Raw genomic sequence first — 7,469 nt, 5'->3', positions numbered from 1 at the left:
GACTGTCCCAAATATGCTGAGTCAAAGAGATCGTAAAGAATAAGATTTTCAAGGAAAAAAAAAAAAATTTTAAAGAGCACTTACTTTATTTTATAAAAAAAAAAAAAAAAGGCCCACTAATTTTTCACGCGGTCTTAAAGATTACTGCTTCAGCTAGGCACTGTCATACATCTTAAGCAGAAGAGGAAAAGTATGAAGAATGACGAGGCCATAAGAACGAGGTTGGTTGGAAAGCTGGGTCTAATCTGTTAATTGTGGTGGGGATGGATCAACACTAATAAAAGAGAGAAACTAGGTACAGAAGTAAAATCTGGTTCTTTCCAAGGAAAAACGCTCTGTCTCACCGTGACAGAACTCAAGAGGGGCTAAGCCGAACTGTGACTGCAAGATGAAGATCTTTAAAACGCAAACGTTCAGCGTCCTTAGTGTCTGGCTTCGACCTGGAAATGGAATCTTCTCGTTCGCTTCCGGGTTTCTCTGCATCAGCTTGGACAACGAAGGGCTGTCTCAATATGAACTGGTCTCTTCCCTGAGCTGGCACCGTCAGCAGGTACAAGAGTTCCTCACCTTCCCCTCCTCCAGCTGTCCCACATTCCTGTAAACCCTGGGGAACTAACTTCACCTCTCAAACATCCCACCCTGTTCTCTGTGGGTGCTTCCCTCCCCCAGGAAACAAATTCAAGACCAACCCAAGGGCAGAAGGGAGAAAGGAGGAAACCACACTCTAAATACCAGGAGGAACTTTAAAGGCAGTGCAAAGACTAAGGAAGAGCAAAATGTAGAAGCTAAATTGTTAAATGAAATGAAAAAGCCAGATTTGTAAAGTCTTATGTCTAAACTATAAGTATTTCCAAGCATGTGTGTGCGTGGGGTGGGGGAGGGGGGGAATATTACAAAAATATCATAGGGAAAATAATTTTTAAGCCCTGCCCTCCTGAAACAGTTAATACTAATGAAAAAGCTTTTCAAACACTTAGCAATGGATTCATTTACAATTTTAAGAAAGTTAAGCAAACACACAGGTGTTGTCCCTTTTTAAGACAAGGGGTCTCAACTCTCAACCCCACTGCCACAGGTGGGCATCTGACCCAAAGGACCCACATGAGAGATGAGTCCGGACCAATAAGAAACTCTCTGGGAACAGGTGCCGGAGCTAAGAAGTGAAAATCGTCCCTTCACACTCCAGGTTCAAGGGGTAGTAAGTTAGAGAAAACGCACCAGCCTGCAGAGATGAAGAATAAAGCGGAGATGAAAGACATTACAATGGGCATTCAAAATGGCTGTACCTGCGAGCTTTCTTTGTGAGACCGGCCTGTTCTTCCAATCCCTGGTTTTGTAAGATATCCCTTGGGACAGAACCTCCTGGCTAAGAATCCAGCCACAACCCTCCACCACCCTGCTATTACAGGATCACTTTTCCCGTCTCCCTGCAGCTAGGACATGGGCATTTGGCATCACCCTGGCTAACCAGATACATGGGATATCTAAGGGTGGCTCCTGAAAACAGTTATCCTCCTCGTCTTTACTTGACATGGTGATGGCTGCCTGTGACTCTCAGAATGGCGGAAACACACGAAAAAAAAACTGCCTGGCTCTGGAATGAAATTACTGAACTCAACAGCAATCCTGGAACCTCTCTGCCTCTGGACGCCTCAAAAGACCTGTGTCCTCTTCATCTAAGACACTTCCCTTTGGGTCTTTTGTCACTTTCAGTCTAACTCATACGTCCCACCTCTCTCCAATGAGTTGCAGTCATGCAATCATTTCTTACTGAGCGCTGCCCATGAGCCAAGCTCTGCGTGAGGCTCTGATGTTACAGTAGAGAACAGTAGAGTTCTAATGGGGGTTCAAATAAAAGGGCGGTGGGAGCACAGACATATGCAATTTCGATGTGGAGCTCGGGAAAGCCTCTCAGAGGGTGGGAGGTTCAAGCTGAAAACAAGAAAGGTCACTAACGGTCAGCGGGCAAATCAGAGAGAGAAGGTGGGGGGCGGGGGGCATTCCAGGCAGAAGGAGGAGCAAGTGCAGGGTTCTCAAGGAAGGAAAAAACACAGCAGGTGAAAGGAAATGAAAGAAACCCCTTGAACCTGGAGTGTGAAGGGAAAGAGAAAGATGGGGAGACGGGCAGAGGCCCAATGAGTCGGGGGGCCTTGGAGACCACAGCAGGATTTCATAAGACTGGTGATTTCAGAGCTGGTGGTGTCTGCCACCGAAAACAATCCCTCTTTTTCTCTGAGACTTCTTTGGGGCTCCTTTGTTTGTGCAATGAGTGTAAGCTATGGACTTGGAGCCTGGACACCTGGGTTCAAAATCGGAATCTAATAGTTATAAGACATGTTACTTTGGGCTAGATTCGGTTTCCTCATCTGTAAAATGTAGTCTCCCCCTACCTGATACAGGTTCTTTAACTAATCAAGCAACACAAAGAAAAGAAAAGCAGACAGCATAATGTATATAAAAATAAAAATGTACAGTTTGTTATTTGCCCTGTTAATATTGTGAAATGTAATTTATTTCAGTTCTACATTCCAAAAACAGTTGATGTCTTGGAACTGACGTTCTCAGAAAAGGAATTAAAACGAGAGACTAGCCTTTACGGGAAGGAATATTCGGAGACAGAGATCGACTATTCAAATAAATTCAGATAAATGGTAGAAGAGCCATTATGACCATCTCAATGCAGATCCACAGTCTCTAATTTGCAAATCCTAAATCAAAAATTCCTAAAAACCTATTGTAAATAGACTCAGGTGAGGTGACAACCTCACTCGATTCCTAAAAACCTATTATAAATAGACTCAGGTGAGGTGACAACCTCACCCGATTCTATAATCTCTATTTAATAAAATATGTAAGACCATCGTGGAGAAGATGGTAAAACTTGATTAAAAAACACTGAAAGAAATCAGAGTAAAATTGATTAAAAAACACTGAAGGAAATCAGAGTAAAATTGAGAGATATAAGCCATGTTCATGAGTTGGAAGGCTACATACTGTTAAGTACAGTGTATCAGTTCTCCTCCAAATTATCGATGGAGTCGAAGCAGTTCCAATTAAAATACCAGCAGGTTTTTTTGGAAGACATAATTCAAAGATTTAAATAGAGTGGCAATCAATAGCGAAAATACTCTTGAAGAAGAGGAAGGCAGGGGTACTAGCCACACTGGACACCGACTCGTGATAAAGTTAACTAAGAGGTTGTGTAGCATTAGCCAGGGACAGAAAAATAAATAAATGCAAAGAGCAGAAAGGCCAGGAACAGGCTCTGAAAAAAACAGACTCTTGGTCTAGAAATGAGCCAGCTGTGTAGAAAATACATCGACTCTTACGGTAAGGATGTGAGGCCTGGAGGCAGGTGGACTGGCTCTTTGACATACTAGCTGTGTCACATGGAACAAGTTTCTTAACCTGTGTTTTTGTTTCTTATCTAAAAGATGGGGATAAAAGCAGGATCTATTTGTAGGGTTACTGTAAGGATTCGATAGGTTATCTTATGCTTAGAATACTGCTTGGCATCTAGTAAACTCTTGGTAAGTGCTAATTCGATGAGGACCATCACGATCATCGCCATCACAGGCCAATGGGTGAAGAACACACTGGGATAATTGTATGTCACTGGATAAAATGAACTCAAACCTCTATTTCTTACACTATACATAAACTAATTCGAAGAACGTTAAAGACCTAAATATAAAAAGTAAGATTATAAAACCGTCAGGAGACAATATAGCAGAATATCGTTCCGCTCTTGAGATAGGAAAGAATTTTTAAAGACACAAAACGGCATGCACCATAAAGAAAAAAAGTGATAGACTTGACTATATAAAAACTCTGTTTATGAAAAGATACCATAAAGCAAGTAAAATGATAAAGGATAAATTGGGAGAAGGTATTGGTAACACATATGATCAACAAAGGATTAGTATCTAGAAAAGAGAAAGAAGTCTTTTAAATCAATGTTCTCTTTCTTTGTTTTTACTAGAGGTATACGATAACATCATATTACTTTCAGGTGTACAACATAATTCAATATTTGTATATATTACAAAATGATCACAATAAGTCTAATTAACATCCATCACCATACATAGTTATACACAGAAAAAATGTTTTCTTGTGATGAGGACTAAATCAATTTTTTAAGGCAGCGAAAAAATCCTAACAGGAATAGGGGCAAAAATAATAAGAATTTAAACATGAAATTATATTTAGCCTTATTAGGAATCGGGGAAGTGTATAGTAAAACTACAGTGAGATACCATCTCACACCCACCCGCCTGGTAAATTTAAGGTGGGACAACAGCAGATAGTAGCAAGCATGTGTTGAGATGGAATCATTCATACACAGGGGGGCCATGAATGAGGACACGCGTTGGTTTTGCCCAGTAACGGTGAGCTGTGTCCCTGAGCAACCCAGCATTTCTTCCACTCAATACACATCTTAAGGTCATGGGCGCAGACAGTAAACTCCTGCTCATGCGCACAAAAGGACGTGCGCAGGAATGTCCACAGCCGCGAAATACCGGAAACAACCCAACTGCCCATCTGATTCCATTTACATAGTCCAGAATCAGGCAAAAAGGAACAATAGTTTATTTACTGATATCTTCATAAGTGATGGAAAACTACAAAGAAACACCGAAAAATATTTCTTTTATACAAAATTCTGGATAATACTCAATTAGGGTGGGGGAGTTGCGGGGGTCGTGATCAGAAAGGGGCCATCGGGAGCGTCTAGAGCAAAGGAATGTTCTGTTTCTTTCCCTGGGTGGAAGGTAGATGGGTGTTCCTTTTACTAATGCTTTTTGTACACATCAGACTATATAGAGACAATTTTAAATATGCTTTTGTAATATCCCATAATTAGTATTTGTTAGTTTACATTTGGGTTCATGGAAAAACCTTCAGTATAAGAGAAACTAAAGGGTGCTTGAGCCTCTGCCAACTGGAGGTCAAAAATGAAGATAAAACATTTTATGAAATAAAAGATGTCAATATAAAAATCTATGACATAAATATTTGAACTATTACTTTTTCCTTGATTGATGTCCTTCCTGTTTTGTTCCCATTAAAAATAAAAAACGTTCCTCAATATGGAACAAGTATGAATTGATTATTGATTGCAAAAAAGACTTCACACTTGAGGAGGAAAAAACTTTAAAAAACTCCGGGACTATTATTGTCTAATAGCTGAAAGTATTTTTCACATATTATCGCAGGACTATAATAGATAATTTCACCCCCGGATAAAATGTTTACCAAGGTTAAGAAAACACAAAATATTACACTAAGCAACATATGTTGCGTTTTTACTCAAAGCCTAAATGACATGCATCCATTCATTCAACCGTCGGTATTTTAGTGAGCACCTACTATGTGCCAAACACGATGCTAGGAACTGAGGACACAGCAGTGGACAGGGGACATCGATTCTCTAGTCTCATGGAGCTTACATATTAGATCTTTACTATACAAAAATAAAAAGAAATTTCAGAAAGATTAGTTTACAGTCCCATGAAAACGACTAGGTTTCTGAATAGGGGCATCCTGAAGCCCATCGATATCTACTAGGAGGGGTGACAGTAAAAATATTTAATGACCAATTATCAACAGACTCTGTGTCCAGTCAGAACAGCACAGCTGTGCTGAAGCAGCCTGGCTGAAATCCGGCCTTGCCTGCTGAATATTATCACGAAAGACAAGAAAAAAAAGAAAGGGAGGGGAGGGGAGGGGAGGGAAGGACAGGAAAGGAGGAAGGAAGGAAAGAAACAAAGAAACAAAGAAAGAAACAAAGAAAATACGAAGAAGAAAGTTTTGCTTATTTGCTAAGCAAACTGCTGTCTCATGCATTTCTTTGATTATTTGTGAAATTACCCTTTTTATACATGTTTATTCATTACCTTTGGAATTTCTTCTCACCATTATCCTCTTTTTAACATATATTCATTTGTCTATTATAAACTTTGTACTTTTCTTACAGTTTTGCATAAGCTGCTCGTATATTAAGGTTTAGCTGTCACATTTGGTATAAGCATTTTGCCTAGTTCGATTTAAAATTCTACACGCATATTTTGACATGCAGATATATAATGTCTGGTTATCTCAGTGGGCTAGAACTATGAAGGTTTTTCACACTATTTTACAGTTTACATTTCTGCATGCTCCGAATTTTCTTCAGAAAGCATTGTTTATGATTATCAATACAGTGTAATACTAATTTAATTTATGAGTTATTATTTTAAAGATACCTAAGAAAATATCTATTCTGCAAGTAACATATCTTCACCTTATTGTGTTAGCATTTCCTTCTAGGCAGTAATTCATCATACGATTGCATAAATATTGCCATTTCATTCAAGTTTAATGGTTTTACTAAAAGTAAAGACGTCTCCACTGATGTGTAACCTTACACAGAAGTCCAGGATTCGTTTTCAACCATCTTTTCCCCTGAATTTCTAAATCTACTGCCAAGTACCGCTACCTTGATACTAATCTCTTTACCAAAGCTGCCCTGGACACTCTTACTTTTCCTAATACTAGTTATCTCTTTGGCTCAGCCTGGCCTCGTCTGTGTCTGACTCACGACATGCTGCACCATCGGCCAAGACGAAAATGGCACATACCACCTGGGTGCCTTTCGTGCCCTTCGATAAAGAGTTGCTGAATGAATGAGTCAATGGAAGTTGCTACACCTTCCCTGTAATTCTACAGCTATTTAATCCCTTCTGGCCCATGATCGGAGTTCAGTGCATATACAGAGTTTCTTATCCTGGATTTCAGGACGACGTGTGCCAGCCTCTCTGCAATGCACTGGGCTGCAACTGTGTATGGAAAGGTAACCCGCTCTCATGGAGCTATTGATAATGTTGCATATGAAGAACATGCAATAACATAAGATTTTACATATGGGAGATGATCATTTTTTTAACCTCCAGTCATACCATTAGAAAGCCTCAAGTCCCTGAGATCGGGTGCAAAAAAAAAAAAAAAAAAAAAAGCTAAAGAAAAATTCTAGTACATGACTGCCTTCCCTAAGCTGTCGCCAAAGAATGTGAGACGGCTGAGTGTTTAGACACCTATAATCCCAGCACAAGTGTTTTCTTTTCATTAATTATACACGGGTAGTCAGTTCTCCTAGTAACAAGAAGCTATCCGAGTTTTAAAAATAAACATGAATAGATATTTCCCAAAAAACCTACCATGTTTGGCTCTATTTTTGAGTGTCGTAATTATTTCCAGCTTCATCTGATTTCAATGTTTTGAGCACCTGTTTCTGCGTTACAAATTTCTCGTGGGTGAATGCCGATATACCCAACACACTAATATCGTGCTTTAAAAACCAGCCGAGTCTACGGCCATGCCACCCTGAACACACCCGATCTCGTCTGATCTCAGAAGCTAAGCAGCGTCAGGCCTGGTTAGTACCTGGATGGGAGACCACCTAGGAAGAAGACCAGGTGCTGTAGGCC

General features: G+C 40.0%; 1 pseudogene; it reads left to right on the top strand.

Annotated features, from left to right (window-relative positions):
- Window positions 1–7,347: 7,347 nt before the first annotated feature.
- Window positions 7,348–7,469, top strand: LOC111742495 (annotated as a pseudogene).

The sequence above is a fragment of the Pteropus vampyrus genome, unplaced genomic scaffold (assembly GCF_000151845.1).
Source record: "Pteropus vampyrus isolate Shadow unplaced genomic scaffold, Pvam_2.0 Scaffold95, whole genome shotgun sequence".
Lineage (NCBI taxonomy): Eukaryota > Metazoa > Chordata > Mammalia > Chiroptera > Pteropodidae > Pteropus > Pteropus vampyrus.
This window is presented reverse-complemented; position numbering and strand designations above follow the sequence as displayed.